The following is a 21,885-nucleotide window of genomic DNA, read 5'->3' on the forward strand; positions in this document are numbered from 1 at the left end:
AACAATGACAATGTGTTGGGAGGTGAGAGTGAAAGTGACAGAGTGTGTGTGTGTGGCCCAGAGACAGTGTGTGTGCTGGCTACTGTTTCTGAGAGACACCGTGTGCTGTCTCTTTAAGGCACTCACTGAAAGCTCTCCTGCTCTGTCCTGAGCACTGTCTCCCCTACCTTGCTCTGTGGAGATGGGGTACATGCACGGGGGGAGGGAGGAGGAGAGAGAGAGAGTGTGTCTGTGTGTTTGAGAGAGAGAAAAAGAAACTGTGTGAGCTGCCTGCTGAGGAAGTCTCAGAAACCATGCTCTGTCTCTTTAAGAAAGGCACTCACTCACTCACCATTCAGACATCAGACTGCAGCAGCTCCATGGAGATAGGGTTCAGAGCTCCTGCTCTGTGGAGATGGGGTTCAGGGGCAGGGGGAGGGGGACACCCTGACATCAGCACACACACCCGCTCTGCACAGCCAGCAGGAGGGTCCCAGGAGCAGCTGCAGGACAGAGCAACATGGCTGCAAAACAGTGGGAGGAAGGCACCTGAACACATGCTGCCGGATGTGCATGCTCTACTAATCCAGTGGGCAGCACTTGAATCTCTCATGGGCTTCAGAAACGTAAGAGTGTAGCAACAAAGGCACCATTAACTGCTGCACTTCTTCGCCATCTCGGGGATGGAATGTCACACTGAACAGCATTCCATGGTGTACTCTTAAGTCGTTCATGCTGTCTGGTCAGCTTCTTAGACTGGGGATATCTGGCCGCAAATGTCTGGTCGGGCCTCATTCAATGTTGACTGCCACTAAGAGAGGTCTGATGTCACCTTCTCGTTGTAGAGTTTGAGTCTCCTCCCTTGAGTACACGCGGCCCATCAGGGTATCTGCTAGTGGGCCGCCAGACCATTTGTTTATATTTGCATAGTTCGCCGTTCCTGGCCAATGGAAGCTGCGGGAAGCAGTGTGCAGGTTGCCCACGACTGCTTTACAGTCACTTCATCCTCGGTCTTTGGATTGTCTAGTCACAAACAAGTCTACACAATGTCTTCAGGAATGACCAGGAAGTCTTTCTCCAGATTTTCATCATCTTCTGATTCCTCCCCTAGAGGCAATCTAGACAGAGTGTCTCCATTGATGTTCTGCCTACCAGATTTATACTGTACTTCATGAGTGAATTCAGCATGTTGGGCTGCCCACCAGTGTTCAATTGTCCCTAAGTTAGATGTTGCCAAGTATCAGAGTGGATTGTGGCCTGAGATCACCATGAATTTAGGAGTACACTAAATAATGCTTAATTTTTTCAGTGACAGCCCACTTCAAGGCCAGCAGTTCTAGTTTAAAAGCACTGTAGTTTTTGTCATTTCTTTCTGACCTCCTGAGCCCTCAGCTCACATCTGTGATCATTCACTCAGTCCCCTCTTGCCTTTTGTTGAGCACCACATGCAGGCTTCTATCAGTTGTCACTATAAATGGCAGGCTAAAGTTGGGATTATCAAGCACAGGTGGTGACATTAGCCAGTGTCTTAATTTGTCAAAAACTGTCAGCCATCATCCCACACAAAGCATTGGTCCTTTTCCTTCCTTTGAGCTAGTTGGCCACTAGTTCATATAGGGGTGCAGGAATATGCGCAAATTTTGGGACAAATCGTCTATAATAGCTCATGGAATCTAAAGCCTGCCATGCTTGCTTGGCATTCTTGGGGACTGGCCAGTTTTCCAGTGCTCTGGTCTTCTCATCTACCTGGATTCCATTCTTCAAAATCCCATGGCACAAGAATTTGACTTTTTCACATAGGAGGCAACACTTGCTCAGCTTCAGCTTCAATCCATGTTCCTTCAACTGTTGTGTTCAATTTTTCCATATGATTCTCAAAATCTTTGGAAAATACAATGACCTAGTCCAAATATATCAACAAAGTGTCTAGGATATCGTCACCCAACACCCCCTGCCATTAGTCTCTGGAACCTAGTGGACACATTGCATAAGCCAAGTGGCATATGGGTCCATTCGAACAGCCTAAACGGAGTCGTCACTGCCGTCTTTTCCTGGTCTTGTACTTCCACTGCAACCTGGAAGTACCGAGAAGTTAGATTGTGGGTTGAAAACACTCTTTCACTTCCTAATGTATCCAGGTTTCAGAGTAACAGCCGTGTTAGTCTGTATTCGCAAAAAGAAAAGGAGTACTTGTGGCACCTTAGAGACTAACCAATTTATTTGAGCATGAGCTTTCATGAGCTACAGCTCACTTCATCGGATGCATACCGTGGAAACTGCAGCAGACTTTATATACACACAGAGAATATGAAACAACAGCTCACTTCATCGGATGCATACCATGGAAACTGCAGCAGACTTTATATACACACAGAGAATATGAAACAATAGGAGGTATTGTTTCATATTCTCTGTGTGTATATAAAGTCTGCTGCAGTTTCCACGGTATGCATCCGATGAAGTGAGCTGTAGCTCACGAAAGCTCATGCTCAAATAAACTGGTTAGTCTCTAAGGTGCCACAAGTACTCCTTTTCTTTTTGCTAATGTATCCAGTGACTCTTCCACCCAGGTTAGCAGATAGATATCCTTGCACATCACCTCATTCAGTTACCTGTAGTCATAGCAGAATCACATCCCACCATCATCTTTTTTTACAATCACCAAGGGTGATGCCCAGGGGCTATTGCTTTCTTTAAGGATACCTGAAGTCACAAGGTCCTGGATGTGTCTTTTTACCTCCTGAAACACTTGTGGTGAAATCCTCCGGTGTCTCTGTTTTATCAGGTTTTTGGTATGTCACTTTGGTGGTGTAACCAAAGTCTCACTCGTCCCTGGAAAAAACCTCTTCATGATTCTCTAGTAGCACCTGCAAATGGCCAACCTGTGTATGCGTTAACCCTTGGAGGTCCACTTGGACTGGAATGGGTAGCTCTTTGTTGTGTGCCACTTGCAATGAGATAAACTGTGCTCCCTTTCCACTTTTGTCACATGCAGCTCATATCAGTTTTCTTCCAGGGCCACTCTCCCTGGGGGAATCGTTCCTTCTGGTCAGTGTACCTCTGCCACTATGGCCCTGGGGCACAACTTTATGACCTTCTCACTTGAGTTTAACAGCCTGACTGGCACTTTGCTGGCATTAGCAAGTACATTTGCAACCAAGAGCCCATTAGGGAGACTGGGCCAGGTGTTTGCTCGACAAGCACTTGGTACATGTCAAAGTCACCTGGTACCCAGCAGTGTCCATCAATAATCTTCTCACTCCAGAAGAAATGGAGGGGTATAACCACCTTCTGCCTCCATGCCACCTTAACATAGCTGATTTGTCCCAGGAGATCCAGGAAACAGCTCTGTCTCTTCACTTGGGCTAGTACCCACTTCAGTGTACTATCCTTCTTAGGTTGCCTATGACGGTTCATCTCCTGGGTTCCTTGTCCTACCAGTAGTACTTCTTTCAGCTCTCTTATAATATTCATCCTGAGAATTCCAGATACCCTGTTCTCCATTAAAGTGTTTTCTGAAGCTGTGTCCTTTAGGATAAAGATGCATTTCCTGGAGATCATTCAACCCATGTACTCTACATTGGCTTTAAGGCATCCCACGACAGGGATGGCTAGTCCATTAGCTGCCATTAGTTGTACAAATCAGGTATTGTGCATTGTCAGATCTCTCTCTTTTAAGTAGTTTTGGAAATATGATTTGGAAATAGTGGTGATGTCTGAACCAGTGTCTATCAAACAGTGGGTCCTCACCTCTATTATGGTTATCTCCACTGTCAAGCAGTCCTTGAAAGCTCTGCCACAGAAGTGATAGAATCATAGAAGATTAGGGTGGGAAGAGACCTCAGGAGGTCATCTAGTCCAACCCCCAGCTCAAAGCAGGACCAACACCAAGTAAATCATCCCAGTCAGGGCTTTGTCAAGCCAGGCCTAAAAAGCCTCTAAGGATGCAGATTCCACCACCTCCTTAGGTAACTCATTCCAGTGCTTCACCACCTTCCTGGTGAAATAGCGTTTCCTAATATCCAACCTAGACCTCCCCCACTGCAACTTGAGAGCGTTGCTCCTTGTTCTGTCATCTGCCAACTTTGAGAACAGCCGAGCTCTATACTTTTTGGAACCCCCCTTCAGGTAGTTGAAAGCTGTTATCAAATCCCACCTCATTCTTCTCTTCTACAGACTAAACAAGGCCAGTTCCCTCATCTTCTCCTCGTAAGTCATGTGCCCCAGCCCCTGATCATTTTTGTTGCCCTCCGCTGGACTCTCTCCAATTTGTCCACATCCTTTCTGTAGTGCAGCGGCCCAAAACTGGACGCAGTACTCCATATGTGGCCTCACCAGTGCCGTATAGAGGGGAATAATCACTTCCCTCAATCTGCTGGAAATGCTCCTACTAATGCAGCCCAATTTGCCATTAGCCTTCTTGGCAACCAGGGCACATTGCTGACTCATATCCAGCTTCTCATCCACTGTAATCCCCAGATCCTTTTCTGCAAAACTGCTTCTTAGCCAGTTGGTTCCCAGCCTATAGCGGTACATGGGATTCTTCCGTCCCAAGTGCAGGACTCTGCACTTGTCCTTGTTGAACCTCGTCAGATTTCTTTTGGTCCAGTCCTCCAATTTGTCTAGGTTACTCTGGATCCTATCCCTACCCTCCAGCATGTCTATCTCCCCACCCCAGCTTAGTGTCATCTGCGAACTTGCTGAGGGTGCAATCCATCCCATCATCTAGATCATTAATAAAGATGTTAAACAAAACCAGCCCCAGAACTGACCCCTGGGGTACTCCGATTGATACTGGCTGCCAACTAGACATTGAGCCATTAATCACTACCCATTGAGCCCGACAATCTAGCCAGCTTTCTAGCCACCTTATAGTCCATTCATCCAATCCATACTTTTTTTTGCTGGCAAGAATACTGTGGGAGACCATATCAAAAGTTTTGCTAAAGTCAAGATATATCATGTCCACTGCTTTCCCCATATCCACAGAGCCAGTTATCTCATCATAGAAGGCAATCAGGTTGGTCAGGCATGACTTGCCCTTGGTGAATCCATGAGGACTGTTCCTGATCACCTTCCTCTCCTCCAAGTGCTTCAAAATGGTTTTCTTGAGGACCTTCTCCATGATTTTTCCAGGGACTGAGGTGAGGCTGACTGGTCTGTAGTTCCCTGGGTTCTCCTTCTTCCCGTTTTTAAAGATTGGCACTATATTTGCCTTTTTCCAATTGTCTGGGACCTCTCCCAATCACCACAGGTTTTCAAAGATAATGGCCAATGGCTCCGCAGTCACATCAGCCAATTCCCTCAGCACCCTCGGATGCATTAGATCTGGACCCATGGACTTTCAAAGCCCTGGCTGATATGATTTAGGTGGGGATTGGTCCTGCTCTGGGTAGGGGGTTGGACTAGATGACCTGCAGAGGTCCCTTCCAACTCTGATATTCTATGATTGTATGATTCTATGACTTGTGCATGTCCAGCTTTTCTAAATAGTGCTTAACCTGTTCTTTCATCACTGTTAAGCCAAGCTGGTTGCCTACCATATTTGCTATTCTTTCTGCACATCAGGATGGTTTGTTCCTGCTCCCTCAATAAGGCTTCTTCAAAATACAGTCAGCTTTCCTGGACTCCATTCCCCCTCAAATTTGTCTCCTAGGGGATCCTGCCCATCAGTTCCCTAAGGGAGTCAAAGTCTGCTTTTCTGAAGTTCAGGGTCCATATTTTGCCACTCTCCTTTCTTCCTTTTGTGAGGATCCTGAACTCAACCATCTCATGGTCATTGTTGCCCAGGTTGCCACCCCATTCTACTTACCCTACCAATTCTTCCCTGTTTGTAAGCAGCAGATCAAGAGGAGAACGGCCCCAACACTCTCCAAAAACTTCTTGGATTGTCTGTGCACTGCTGTATTGCTCTCCCAGCAGATGTTAAGGTGATTGGAGTCCCCCATTAGAACCAGGGCCTGTGTTCTGGAAACTTCAGTTAATTGTCTGAAGAAAGCCTCGTCTACCTCATCCTCCTGGTCTATAGCACACACCCACCACAACATCACCTTTGTTGCGCTCACTTCTAAACTTAACCCAAAGACTTTCAACAGGCTTTTCTCCAGTTTCATACTGGAGCTCTAAGCAATCATACCGCTCTCTTAAATACAGTGTAACTCCTCCTCCTTTCCTCCCCTGCTTGTCCTTCCTGAACAGTTTATACCCATTCATATCTATACAAGCATAATTAAACTGTGATAGTTATCCTGGCACTTCTCCCTGTGTGGATACAGTTATTCCAGGCTAAAAGTGCCTTTTTTTGGTTTAGTTTAAACCCCTTCCAAAGCAGCATAAAATAAACTGAAAAAAGCCAGTCTTTAATCCAGAGAAAGTGTGACCACATGGGGAGTTATACAGATATAATTATATTGCTTTAACTGCACACCTTACCTTATATTAATATAATTTTTCCATGTAGACAAGCCCTAAGAAAATAAGGCTATTGGAGTTGAGTGATAATTTGTCTTGACATAGCATGCTCATCTGGGTTCCAGAAGAAAGAGTAAATTACACCAACAAAGACTCCCTGTAGACTTTCTTAGACTTGCCTCTGAATTTGACTCAAGAGTTTGCTAAATGTCTTTGAATTTTAATGAGCAACTTCACAGTTTCTTGTTGTTTACTCTCTGATCAGTTCTCCTTTTAGTATTTTTGTAATTTAACAATGAAATTATTATGATTTTATAAGGATGTATCTTGTAAAATCGTACCAAAGAATCACAAGACTTTATCAAAATACAAATAGGAATTTACTAAACTTGGTTTTGTATTAAGCATTAATTTCCCAGCCTGTTCTGGTTTAAATTCTGTATCATATTCTGAGTAATTGCATAAATTCCATATCCTCATAATGTGATAATGAAGGTGAAACATCAGAGTTTGCCTGAATTAACTATTTTAACCTAGATTCATTTGGAGGACATCACAACATATATGCCAGGGGATTGTGCCTCACAGATGTGCCATGTTGCATTCCTAATATTAATCAGCTTTAAACAGATTTAAAATTCAGAAAATTACTTGAACTTTTTTCAGATTTTAAAAGTAATTTCCCATAACATTATGGGCCACATCCACATTCCCATAACATTTTGGGCCATATCCTGCTTAGCCCTTGCACCCTTGGGATGAAGTGCTCATAGAATCTCTAACAATATTCTCCTGAGCATGTGCAAACTGAATTTTTTATAGGCTCATAGCTTGGCCAGATTTTGGTAGATTTTCATACAAGTGGCAAAAAGCTCATCCCTGACACCAAGATGTCTACCAAACTTCAGTTCTTGCTCCAAACCATAAAGGTGCTAGAGTTTCTCAATAAAACAGTTATAAGAATTTTCTTAACATTGCAAAACAACTCATTTTTCCCAAATCTCCTTCTGAGAAATGATTGAACCATTTTAGTTAAAACCTTTTTAAAAAAAAATCAATATCAGGGAGACACCCAGCATGGACAATTTCAGCCCAAATAGCTACAGTCTGGAAAAATTATAAACAACTATAAACTGGGTCTTAGAAAGTGTTTGACAACACTAGCTATAGGCATTGCTACCTGTGCCACCTATAATGTCCATTGAAATCGCTGTACAAAGGTGCTGACTGAAGCAAACATTTACTAGTCAAATGGTGATTGCAGTTTTTTATTTCCTCCTGTTTCATATTCAGACTGAATGTTTCTTTTTCAGAAAAATTCAAGCCTGTACACCCATCAATGATGGGGTCAAATGATGCCATTTAATGTGTACATGTACCTCCTAGTAAAGTCAATAGGAGCAACTCCTGGACACACAATAGCAGAATTTGGTCCCATGCTGGCTTTCCAATAGTTTATTTCAACTGTGACTAGTTAATGCAATTATTTTGTAAAAAGAGAGTAGAGCTGGGTTTTTTGTTTGTTTGTTTTTATGCCATTATGAATTTAAACTAACAAATCCAAACACATTTGTGAAAACACTACAGTAGGCAGGCCATTAAATGAAGATTCTACTTCTTATTGAAAATCATTTAGGCATATTCTCCTTTCAATGCATGTGTGTCTCACTTTCATTAGTTTTAATGGGAGTTTTACACATTCAGAAAGAAGCTCCATAGAGCACTCTTTTGCCCATTAATATTGATAATTATTTTTCCAAATACTTGCACCAGTCCTTGACTTTGAGACTTGGATTATTTGCATTATAAACACAAGAAATTCAAAGCACACTAGAACAATGGGCTGTTACACTGAGTGCTTATTTTTAATGGTGAGTTTGATACTGCTCAGTATTGTGATAGTTCACATTTCTAAGAATTATTGGCATGTCAGTTTCAACTTCCTTTTGACTGTTGGTGCAGTACAGACTCCCTATTTAATCCCAAAATTGAGTTGTGATGCTTGGAGGACAGGATGTGGCCAGGAGAGCAATAAGATAGAAAGATTCAGCACATTACTTCAGAAGGATTTAAAATGGTTCCTCCCTGGTAATACTGCCTGTCTTCCCTCCCTATGCAGCAGGGATGATACAAAGAGTGGTACAATGTTCACCTTCTTGTGACTAGCTTAATTATTCTGACCCAGGAGACAGGGGTCCATCTGCCATCTTTGTTACTACCATATTCCCCTCTGGAAGAGTAATATATTAGTACTGCTCCACCACACTATAGGTAAGCAATGACATATATTATGCTTGGATATACACAAAACAAAACCTCCATTTACATGGTGGGGGTGAGCTAGTGTTCAGTATTGTAACAGATTCCATGGTGGAGTACTGTCTACTATCTGTGAATCACCAATCATTTGTTTCCCCCTACACTGACGTTGTTTCTTTCATTACCTGATTGTGTCTCTCTTTCTGATCATGGCATTAATAAAAATAGCTGCAAAAGGAACATGCAAAGTTTTTTTTTTTTTTTATCTTTCTAACTACAACTAAGTGTGTTGCTAATGTGGCCAAAGGCCAGTATGATTGTTTAGGCTGGTAGAATCCATAGGCTGTTCATCCCCAGATACAGATTTCTTTATCCCGTCGACATTTATTATTTTGTACTGAGAAATTTTAAATTGTTTAAGTAAACCTTTTCCTCTTGAAGATTATGAGGTCAGTGGGAATGGAAGGTGCTTATTACTTTGCCAGCAGTGCTCACCATCTTGTGTGGTAGCTCTCACTCTGCTCCAATTGAAGCCAACAACAAAACTTCCATTGATTTCAATGGAGGAAGATAGTCTGATGTGACACAATAGCAGAGTCAGGCGTACTCATTGTGTGTAGAATAGGTAAGTACTGTAATTGTGTAAAATAGATGGAAGCAATGTTCAAAGTTAGGACATTCTCACTCTGCTTTTTGCGTATTTCCAAACAAACAAATGGCTTCATTCTTTTCTATAACGTCTTGTGTCCTAAATTTGGATAGAACAGTACCTTGAGTCATATTTTTGGGATGTAACTCCCAATTTGCCATTATTCATTTCTTTCTTTCTTTCTTGGATGACTGGCAAAATTAAAACCAAACAAGAAAAACTAAACGTATCAGGTTAAAAGTGTTAAAATAAAATAAAAAACCCCTGCTGTCAGTGAGAGAGGTTTTGGAAGAGGGATACAAATTGAGTGAGTTTCATGTTTCCAAAATTCAGCAATGCCTGTGACTTGCAATGTGCAATGCAGGAAAATAAATTAATTGCTCTACTTTCACTGCTGTAATTTTGGACTTTAATAAGCAGATACTCCATGGGTTAAAAAAAAAGGCTGTGAAAGTCTCTGCTGTGTTGTGTGAGTTCAGAATTAATGAAGGCCAGCACATCTGCTTCAGTGAAAGAAAAGTCTAAAAATATAATGACACCAGAACATGGAAACTTAATGCCAGGGCACATTGCTCTTAGACTTAGAGCCAAAGTGTCTTGCTCTGAAGAGAGACCATTTAAATTTTCTCAGCCATAGTTCATTTCAAATATTTTCAGTTTAATGCAGATTTTAAACAACTGCATAATCAAACTTTATTACAACTATTATTATTATTTATTATTCAGTAGTGCAGAGAAGAAATAAATTAACACCAGTATTCTGAAGAGGTTTCCAGAGAGAAAACAGAAGTGACTTTTAAGGGTTTGCACATTAATTGTCACTTGTTTTGTACCAATCTGAGTATACCCGGGGAAACAAAGTAGGGAATGGATGAACCAAGGAAAGGTTCAACTTCTGACCAGAATGATTCATGATAGCAGAATCTGAGATCACAGAATGAAATCAGTGTCAAACCTGATGTGTGAAAACAAAAATATCACAAGAAATCTATGGATCTAAAAGTGAGGTGGAAGGGAAAGTTATATAGCATTCTATTAGCTATTCTTCACACTTCCCTACCTTTCACGGGTGTTGTGAAGATAAATGCACTGAAGATTTCAAGGTGCTCAGATACTGCAGTGATGGGGGACATATAAGTACCTTAGATAGAATAGACCCATAGCTGTCCAGTAGCTGTTATTTATTAGGTGCCAGTGATGAACGCAGAGTTGCACAGGGTTGGCATAAATGTCTGCTTTATATAAGATATTTCATGTTTGAGTAACATCTCCTATCATGATTTTCACCAACCACTTCATAGGCTTTGAGCACATTGTAAACATCACCCTGAGCAAGTTCAGCTTTGCACTGTCACAGTGGAAACTCTGGGAGGGATTGTATCTCAGGGAGGCGCTTGTTGCATCCATCAGTTCCCTGGTGTGAAGGAGAAGTTTGTATCCTGGGGAATTGTGCATCAAGCTTCCTTCCTCTCCCTAGCCAGCTTTGTGAGTACAGAGGGAGAGTAGCACCATGACACCAGGGCCGGCTCCAGGCACCAGCGAAGGAAGCAGGTGCCTGGGGCAGCCAACAGAAATTGGGCAGCACTCCGTCCGTTATTGGGGTGGCACGTCCGGGTCTTCGGCGTCAATTCGGTGGCAGGCCCTTCATTCCCCCCCTTTCTCTTCGGTGGCAGCTCAATTGGGTTTTTCTTTTATTTTTCCCTTCGCCGCTTGGGGTGGCAAAAAAGCTGGAGCCGGCCCTGCATGACACGACCTCCTCCCAGCCCCTATGGACACATGAAAGGGGCAGTCTCTTCTCTCTGGCTCAAGGATTACAGCTGGCCCTGACTTTTAGGCAAGGTATGCATGTTCCCTCCCTCCAACCACACAAATAGGAGAGACAGAGACAATCTGGCCCATTGCACATAGGGATTTACCTCTGGCATGGCGCACAGCAGGCATCTTGTATCTGCAGGACCACACATAACAATTTTTAGGAGGGGAAGTGATGACAAATTAGAGGATTGGGCTGAAAGAAATCTGATGAGGTTCAACAAGGACAAGTGCAGAGTCCTACACTTAGGAAGCAAGAATCCCATGCACTGCTACAGGCTGGGGACGGACTGGCTAAGCAGCAGTTCTTCAGAAAAGGACCTGGGGATTACAGTGGACGAGAAGCTGGATATGAATCAGCAGTGTGCCCTTGTTGCCAAGAAGGCCAACAGCATATTGGGCTGTATTAGTAGGAGTATTGCCAGCAGATTGAGGAAAATGATTATTCCCCTCTATTTGGCACTAGTGAGGCCATACCTGGAGTATTGTGTCCAGTTTTGGTCCCCCCACTACAGAAGGGATGTGGACAAATTGGAGAGAGTCCAGCAGAGGGCAACGGAAACTATTAGGGGGCTGGGGTACGACTTATGAGAGGAAGCTGAGGGAACTGAGCTTATTTAGTCTGCAGAAGAGAAGAGTGTGGGGGGATTTGATAGCAGCCTTCAACTACCTGAAGGGGGGTTCCAAAGGGGATGGAGCTAGGCTTTTCTCAGTGGTGGCAGATGACAGAATGAGGAGTAATGGTCTCAAGTTGCAGTGGGGGAGGTCTAGGTTGGATATTAGGAAAAACTATTTCACTAGGAGGGTGGTGAAGCACTGGAATCAGTTACCTAGGGAGGTGGTGGAATCTCCATCCTTAGAGGTTTTTAAGGCCGGGCTTGACAGAGCCTTGGCTGGGATGATTTAGTTGATGTTGGTCCTGCTTTGAGCAGGGGATTGGACTAGATGACCTCCTGAGGTCTCTTCCAACCCTAATTGATTCTAAGAATAGTCTTCCCAACTGAAACTGCAGAGGAAAACAGATGACAGCAACAACAATACCATAAATGACAGTAATGCCAACAGTGTGCAACCAGAACCATGTTGCTGCATTGGTCCAGTTCTCATGCAGAAGATAAAGTGCCTGCTACTGATTCGCAAGCACCACATGCTCCGGTATCACTTAAGATCTGCTACCCAAATAACAATCTGACCTAACTCAATTTAACTGACAGTAGATAATCACAGCTCAAGAGGCATGGCTGCAAAACTTCCCCAAACACACACAAAAATGAAATAATACCTACACTTACATGCATTATCACTATACAATTCCTACTCACTGTGGTGATAAGAAACTTCAGCTGTAGTAAATTACTATAGTCATTTTAGAGGGGGAAAACGGCTAATTTACAACTACACTAATGATATGTGATAGGGAGAAAGTTAAATGTGTCATTCTTATCCCTTACAATGTAGCAACAATGACTAATGAAAGATATATTGAAGAAGTTGGAAGAATTTTCATCAGTTGCCTAATGAGGAGATCCACAGAGAAAGAGTTCAGTGATTAATTTTATAGCCATCAGGTCCTGCATAGTTCCAGGACAGGAGGAGAAAAGAGACAGAAAGAGAGATAATAAATATAGATTTTTCTCTATAGCTCCAGGAAATTAACATCTTTCAAATGTTGAGATCTAGGGGCATGATCCACTAAGAAATCATTTGGATTTTTAAAAAATCTTTTAGCTACATCTTTCAGCAATATTTTAACTTACTTCAGCATACTGCGCTGCCTGATGTTCTCTCCAAATAAAAAAAACTGCAACTATCCCAACATTTGGAGTTTCTAAGCTCTTTATTTCTGCTTTTCCCAGGGAAGATGGATGGTTCTCAGGCTTTGTTCAAAGCAATTCACTTCAGATTCTAAGTTTAAATGAAAGTCATGCAATTCTGCAGACATTATTTTGTAAAAAGAAAAATATCAATCATTTTGCAAAAATCATTTAGCAAAACACTAAAACATTGTGTGTAGCATTTTTCATCTATTCATGGGATTTCATACCCCCGGGAATTTAGATGTTTTTTGTCATTTAGGGGAAAAGGGGAACAACACTGCACATTATTTGCAGTGATGCAAACAGCCACTTTCATGCAAAAAATCACTTTGTGAATTTTGAACAAGTTAGAGAAGGAGGACATTTGCAAATGCCACCTAGTCTAATCAATTATAAGTACAGAGGTGGGAGCCAGCCTGATGTTGTTCCCATTGCTCTGGAGGAGCAAGCCTGCCAACTGCCAGCTCCGAGACTTGGGAAGGAGGACTCAAGAGGTGCTGTAACACCCCCAGTCTCCTATGGTATCCTGTGTCTAGCCCTTAGAGCTTTGTTTGGTGAAATCAGTGTTTGCCCATCATACTTTAGAACATTGATGCTTTTTATTAATAGGAACAGATTACTCTTCTGCTTTTTGCCAGTCTACTTTTTGCCACCACTGTCATCTGCCACCACTAAGGATTCTAAAAATTAATACTGGCCACTCCAGGCTTGTATTAAACTCCCAAGGTTACAGCTTCTCTCTGACCTTTGATGGGTAGATGCTGCCACCAACAAATGCAAACAAAACCCATTTTGAGAACCCAGAAAGGCAGTCTTGGGAATTCCTTCCTGTGGGGTACCCTCAAGCCCTTTCACCCCCCTCCAGGGAAGAACTGAGAAAGAAAAAACAAAGGAAATCAGCTGTTGCCACCAGCTATTTAAACAACATATGTACAAAGCTCTTAGGGACACAAAAATCCAATCCTGTTCTTAAAAAAGGTACATTTTATTAAAAACAGAAAGAAAGGAAATACATCTGGAACTTAGGCTTTTTGCTAGATCCAAAAAAAAAAAAAAAAAAACATATTACAAAAATTAAGCATCAAGACAGCTCTCTTGAGGTTCAGCTTAAAGATTACAAGCAAAACAAAAGCACCTGAGGTTAGCACAGAGGAGTCCACAAGCCAATAAGAAATAAAAGAAATAACCCTAATTGCATCTTCCTAGACTTTCCCTGACTTACTTACATTTGGGATGCATCAGGAGAGGTATTTCCAGTAGGGATAAGGAGGTTTTAGTACCGTTATATAAGGCACTGGTGAGACCTCACCTGGAATACTGTGTGCAGTTCTGGTCTCCCATGTTTAAGAAGGATGAATTCAAACTGGAACAGGTACAGAGAAGGGCTACTAGGATGATCCGAGGAATGGAAAACTTGTCTTATGAAAGGAGACTCAGGGAGCTTGGCTTGTTTAGCCTAACTAAAAGAAGGTTGAGGGGAGATATGATTGCTCTCTATAAATATATCAGAGGGATAAATACCAGAGAGGGAGAGGAATTATTTAAACTCAATACCAATGTGGACACAAGAACAAATGGATATAAACTGGCCACTAGGAAATTTAGATTAGAAATTAGACGAAGGTTTCTAACCATCAGAGGAGTGAAGTTTTGGAATAGCCTTCCGAGGGAAGTAGTGGGGGCAAAAGATCTATCTTGCTTTAAGATTAAACTCGATAAGTTTATGGAGGAGATGGTATGATGGGATAACATGGTTTTGGTAATTAAATATTCATGGTAAATAGGCCCAATGGCCTGTGATGGGTTTTTAGATGGGGTAAGATCCAAGTTACCCGGGAAAGAATTTTCTGTAGTATCTGGCTGATGAATCTTGCCCATATGCTCAGGGTTTAGCTGATCGCCATATTTGGGGTCGGGAAGGAATTTTCCTCCAGGGCAGATTGGAAGGCCCTGGAGGTTTTTCGCCTTCCTCTGTAGCATGGGGCACGGGTCACTTGCTGGAGGATTCTCTGCTCCTTGAGGTCTTCAAACTACAATTTGAGGACTTCAATAGCACAGATATAGGTGTGAGGTCTTTTTTAGGAGTGGTGGGTGAAATTCTGTGGCCTGCATTGTGCAGGAGGTCAGACTAGATGATCATAATGGTCCCTTCTGACCTAAATATCTATGAATCTATGAATCTATGAATCTGGTGTATCAGATAAGCAATCTCTAGGTATGATCTGATGGTTTTTCATACCTGGCTTAAAGCTTCCTACATCATAGTTCAGCCCAGATCCTGCTCTGCCTCTCCTCTCTCCGGAGAACAACAACAAACAGACAAAGGGAAAGTTATTTTCCCCCAAATTTAAGTTCTAGCCCTCCCATTGGCTCTTTTGGTCAGGTGCCCATTCCCTTCTTTTTACCTATGGGCTTTTTTAACTCTTTACAGGTAAAGCAAGTAGAGAACAGCTACCAAGAGGGATTTTATAGCTAACTGTCTGGCTGTATAAAAGGAAGCTATCCCCCTCCTTCATTTATCACATTTTCTTCAGTTATTTTATTTTCATCTTACAGGACAATAATATTGTAAACATTAATAGAAGAAATCATGAATATTGTGTATACACTTGTCTTGTGTATATCCATGTCTTGAAACATCACTTCCCAATAAAGTGAGCATGAGAAAAGACTTTTCATATGGGGGTAGACTAGTTTAAATTGATACAGATGTACTTGTTTGACCTATTCCAGGTTAAATACAAATGTAGAGAACCTTTTCCAAATGGGATGTCATTTAGGGCTGATATTACTGCTATATCACTTCTATGTCTTTCTCAGCAGACTGCCTTATTGTGTGGAAGGTTATAAACACCAGGGAGAAGCTAACTGAAGAATAGGATTGATTAATGTGACATATTTTCACAACTGTTTCAACAGCCAGTCATAGAGTTCAGTTGCATACACAGTAAATTAAATTTAAATTACAGAGTCTTGGCTAGAAAATTTCTCTGTTAATCCAGTCCCAAAAATGAAATTTGATTTTTTTTCCACATGAACTCTTTCCTGATTTTTCATACCTTGTTGTTTCTGCCAGCGTTCCCATTGGTTTGGCTTATTTTATTCCACATTTTAAAAAAATAAAAATATATCTGATATATCAATTTTCAGTGAAGTAGTTTACTTCTTAGAAGTGTAATGTGTCCAAACAGTAACTTAAAAAAAAAGCACAGTAAACATTGAACAATTATTTCTTCTGTAGATATTACATGAACTGTGTGTTTAGGGAAAAATCTGTATTTGCAATAGCTAATTAAGATGACAGCCGCATCTATTTGTGGGTTTTCTCAATCTGTTATTTATATCTTGGTTCTTTGTCTATACTTCTTTTCTTGTTAAGTCAAAGCAGCCCTCTATGTCTAAAAATCAGTTGTAACTAATTTTCATTGGACTGATGCAAAAGTATTTTAATATGCTTTCCCAGGGGAAAAAATGATGTGATAGTGTGAACAGATCTGATAACAAAGAACTGGGGAAAAGGAGAGACATACAATTAAAAGAGGTTTAATTCCCAGTCCTACATCTGAAATTATGTTTTCCCATGGTCTCTTGTCTATAGTCACTGAGTTCCTGCCTCTTATCCTGTTTTCCAACCCCTCAACCAGCTTCAATGACATGCCATCCATAACCATTACCACATAGATTCCAAGGCCAGAAGGGACCATTGTGATCATCTAGGCTTACCACCTGTACAACACAGGCCAGAGAACCTGCCAGAATAATTCCTCAAGTTCCTCTAGTTCAGTGGTCTCAAACACGCAGCCTGTGGGCCTCATGCAGCCCGTGGAGTTATTTCCTGTGGCCACCAAGCTCCTCTCACCCACTCCGCCCCCCAGCATGCCGCCCCGCTCCTCTGCCTACCTCCAGGCGCTTCCTGCCACCAAACAGCTGTTTGGTGGCGCTTAGTGCTTTCCAAGAGGGAGGGGGAAGGAGCAGGGAGCTGTGCGCTCAGAGAGGAGGCAGAGAAGAGGCGGGGAAGGGGCGGGTATTTGGGGAAGGGGTTGGAATAGGGGCAGGGAGGGGGCGGAGTTGGGGTGGAGATTTTGGGGAAAGGGTTGGAATAGAGGCGGGGAAAGGTTGGGAAGAGGTGGGGTGGGGCGGGGCCTCATGGAACGGGTGGAGTGGGGGCTGGGCCGGGGGCAGCGGGGCGGGGGCTTTTTTATCTTTATATGAAAAGGTGTCAGTGATGCGGCTCTCAGTCCAATGTAATAGTCCTCATGTGGCCCTCGTCATGATTTGAGTTTGAGATCCCTGCTCTAGTTCCATCCTCGAATATGGCTCCTGTTCTCAGATCCTGGTTTGGGAGCAGGGGTGGACCACTGCCTGCTGTCAGAAGTAATCAGCATCCAAGTTCCTCCCTGCGAAGTAGCAGTTTCCTCCTCTCCTGGTGGTGTTACTGCACTACTCTCCAGCTGGATTTTGTCCTCAGACTTTGAGGTCTCCATATGCATGTTTTCAATGAACTCTTCCTGTGCACGGATGCTCCTCAGCCTAGCCACCCCCTCCTGTAGCTCTCCTACCTACCTCCTGAGAAATCCTTCAGTAGGCACCTCTCACACTGATGTTTCCCCCAGTGTTGCTTTCCACGATGGGGTAATGCAGGCCACAGTCTCTGCATATCCACACCAGGACCTGGGTAAGGCATCCACAGCCAGGTTTTCTGTCTGGACACAGGGGCAGTTGGAGGAGTCAGGAGCCATGTTGGCACTGGTGACACAGCCTTTCCAAACCATGCTGCTGTTAGTCTTTTTTACTCCTACAAACTCCCTCTCAAACTCCCCTGTTTGATGCCCCCTGTTCACTGTATAAATAACTTCATATTCTTACTTTATCCCCAGTTGTTTTCTGCAATCTAATGTTAGCCAAGTATTACCAGAAAAGAGTCTCATGTCATCAGTATCCAATGGCCAGATCCCATGAGACTTCTTGATATTTATCTACTGCTGTAGAGTCTGTTATTGTGTCTAATGCCACAAGTAAGCCAAAATTATTTGAGCTGGAAAGACTGGCCAGCAGCTTCCTTTGAAACAATCACCATCGCCTTCCACAAGCAAGATTGCAGCTGGGTGACATTTTGTATTTCCACTGTGATGACTGAGAGCCAATTCCTCTAACCTTTATTGTTGCAAGCAGCTCTTACTCATGTGGGCAATCATGTTCACTTCAGAGAGACTACTCATGTGAGTAGGTAAGGGTCAGAGCCTAAATGTGGTGTTATTTCTCAACTTCCAGCCTTTACAATGTGTGATTTTTGCCCATTTTTATATAGGTCTGATATTTATGAACTTTTCTGACCATCTTTTTTTTAAACATCACAAATGTCCAACTTTTTAAATAGCCGGACATCACAAAATAAATTCTGTCTTAAACATTGCACAGTCATTTAAGTTGAACTCTCCTAAAAATATGGTAATGCACAAAGAAAAAATAATAATGAAATCAGGGTCAGCCTTTCAGGATGTACACCTGCCATTTAAAAACAAAAATCTCTTACAACTAGATTATCACTGTTAAAATGAATTGAACAATTCACCCAAGAGACATTCTAATCCGATTTCATATTATGATAACACCAGCTTTTATGTTATCCTGTTAGACACTCACTGCAAATGTGGGGTGGGGGGAAGAGGAGATTTTCCTCTGATTTTAAAATCCGTGTTTAATGAAAAGGCTTGGTGCAGCTGTCCTGTTAATTGGTAACATTTATCATGGGTGGTAACAACAAGTGCAATTCATTTTGGAAAACTAATTTATTTGAATGCTCTTTGTCCACATTAAAATCACCAGAAAAAGGCAATTTACAGTAAGTTTAATGTAGACCTTTTACTCTCCCTGATCTTATTTATCTGGACCTCTTAGCAGTCTTAGAACTCTAGAGCTAAATCCTACTGCCTTTATCTAGGCAGTAATTGAAGTATTGAAGTAAATGGGAGGTTTGTCAGAGAAAGGACTATTATTTTGCTCATAATATTTTATTTTTATATATATTCTTCATATTTTATATTATTAGAGCTAATGTTTAATCCATTTTAAAAATGCCTTCAGCACTTAGACAGCATTCATTGCTAACTTTGGTCAGTGCCACTCCACTTAGCTTTCACTCTTTCCTTGCCCTCTGTTTGTAAACAATGTTGCGTTTTTGGGTTTTGGTTTTAGTTTGTTTGTTTTTGTGACACATAATTAATTGATATTTAAACTGCAAATATTTTGGAAATGTTTTTCATGGAAGAAAACAATTTTCATATCATCTTGCCCCTTCCACCTTCAGTCCAATCCTGGTATATGATTGAGTGCTTTTAAACCACCATTGTTACAAAATCAGTTTTAGACATATCATTGACTTGAATATTCAGCAGTTCTAGTGAGGCCTTTCTTGGCATGTATGCTGGCTTGCATGTTGTATCACAATTTTTTAAAAGAAAACCGAGCCTTCATTTATATATGTACAGTAGAATCAATAACACCTCTTTGTGCTCATAGATGGACTCCTTAAGTAGCCAAGAGCTGGAATTTTCATAGATCTCTATTAAATACACTCAGTAGTTCTCTCTTCATATATAAGGTTCCAACTACATTAGAAAACCACTTTTATCCCTTGTAAGTAAACATGCAGAAAAACATCCTCATTCTTTCAGATGCAGAAGGAATAAAATCCCATTGACAGTTTAGAATTCTTTCTGATAATTTCAAGTGCATTGCAAACTACAGAAAAGCAGAGTTAAGATCACCTAAGAACATTTAACTCTGCCCTTGCAGCTCTCCCCTCAGAACAACCAGAGACAATTTTATCCATTCATCACACACTTTCATATGAGTCATACAGTGGTTGTTCAGATTATGACCTTCTTTAGAGACATGCATAGTCCATGCCGAAAGACATTCTTTAACAATTCCTGATTATACCAATAGAATAGTGAAGAATCTCATTTCCTGCTATGCATTAAGATTCCATGTCCTGCTACTTGTACAAATGTTACATTGTTGAATCAAAATAATACATAGAAACTTCTTAGGCATGCAACTTATGGGTCTTAGCTAGAAAGAGCAAAGGTTAGAGTGGTGACAAAGTGTCATACCACAGACATAACTTTTCAATTGGCCATCTGCAGACTGCACAAAGAGAATGTCTTTAGTGTTACAAGTAGATGGAAAGATGAGACTATGTGGACACAGCTAAGAGTGTCTGATTGACTCATGCTGATTTTCCATGTTTTTTGAGTTTTGTTTGTTTCTTAAAGCAGTAGCTTAACTTTTTATTTCCACATTTTTAAGGATGGTTGGTTGGTTTTCAGCTGCAGAGTCTTCTTAGGCCATTTTTCAAAAATGGAGGGAGGTATGTGCAGCCTTCAGTTGTCTCAGTAAATATTTTGTTTTGTTTTTTGCCTGGGAATGTATTAGGATATTTGTAGCTACCTTTTGGCTACAGTTCCAATTTTTTCTATATGGTATACAAAAAAAGGTTACGTGTCTTTTTGTCTCTCTCTCTCTTCGTATATCTTCCAGTTTCTTTGCCAATCTCATAGATTTACAATGTGGTTTTCCCTGAGGAAGGGTGGTTCTGTGGTTTAGGCACTGGACTATGATGTCTTCCATCAACTTCTTATATGACTTTGGGTCAGTCACTTAATCTTCCTGTGCCTCAGTCCTCCACCTGTAAAATGGGGATAATAGCACTTCCCTACCTCATGAGCATGTTGTAAGCATATGCTCCTTAATATTTGTGAGGCACATCAAAGAATAAGCCTATTTTAATAAACATTCTTAGCCGTAAAACTTCAACTAGAAGAAGAATAAACAACATTGCCAAACATCTGTAGAGAAATAAAAGTGTTGCATCAAAGTGATATTCCTCATAGGTTTAAAAGCTGAACATGGAACAGATTTCCTCCCTTTATTCATTGGAAAAGGTGCTTAATTGTAAGATATCACACTGATGAATATATTTTGCATCTCACAGTTTGGATAAGTACCATATAGGACCATAGGAATGACTATATTCCAGCTGCATCCTGAGGTCCATGTAGTGTATCATATCTCCAGCCTTGGCTAGTACCAAGTGTTTCATGGGAAGGTACAAGTAACATTGAAATGGACAATTATGGATTAACTTGATGATGGAGAAAGTTCCTTCTTAACAACATCACTAAGGGTATGTCTACACTGCAGTTAGACACCCACAGCTCACCCGTGCCAGCTGACTTGGACTTGCAGGTAGGGTGACCAGACAGCAAGTGTGAAAAATTGGGATGGGGGTAATTGGCACCTATACAAAACAAAGCTCCAAATATAGGACTGTCCCTATAAAATTGGGACATCTGGTCACCCTACTGGCAGGGCTTGAGCTAAGTGTCTGTTTAATTGCAGTGTAAATGTTTGGGCTTGGGATTGTGTCCAGCTTGAGCCCAAACATCTACACCACTATTAAACAGCCCTGCAAGCCAAAGCCCGAGTCAGCTTTCAAATGTCCATTGCGGGTTTTTAACTGCAGTATAGACATACCCTAAGTGTTTGACTTACGTAGATGCCACTTATTTAGTTCTTCTATTTCTAATGTAATTGTGGATGTTCTCATTGGGTTTATAAATATCTATTAGTGTCTTAATCCAACTAAGATCTGGACACAGTAATTGTACACTATATAAAGACGTATTTCTCTTTATCAGTTTTTAAATGGTTGGCTTTCAGATTCATTGAATGTCCTCTTCTTGTTGTACTATAAGAAGGTAAATAGGAGTACTTCTAAGTACCACTCACTGTTTTGTACACCTCTATCATGTACCCTCTTATTTGTCTCCTCTGCAAATTAAATAGTCCCCCCATTCAGTTTTTTCCTAGGGAAATCTTTAATACCTCTAATAATTTTGGTCACCCATATTTGGAACCATTCTGTTTCTGCTGTATCCTTTTTGAAATATAGTT

At 41.5% G+C, this 21,885-nt stretch overlaps 1 protein-coding gene across 23 annotated transcripts in view; it reads left to right on the forward strand.

Moving 5' to 3' along the window:
• Positions 1–21,885, forward strand: part of NRXN1 (neurexin 1) — a 1,255,052-nt gene that overhangs the window by 1,206,616 nt on the left and 26,551 nt on the right. The window lies entirely within an intron of this gene.

Source organism: Lepidochelys olivacea, assembly GCF_965140295.1.
Source record: "Lepidochelys olivacea isolate rLepOli2 genome assembly, chromosome: 3".
NCBI classification, from domain to species: Eukaryota; Metazoa; Chordata; order Testudines; family Cheloniidae; genus Lepidochelys; species Lepidochelys olivacea.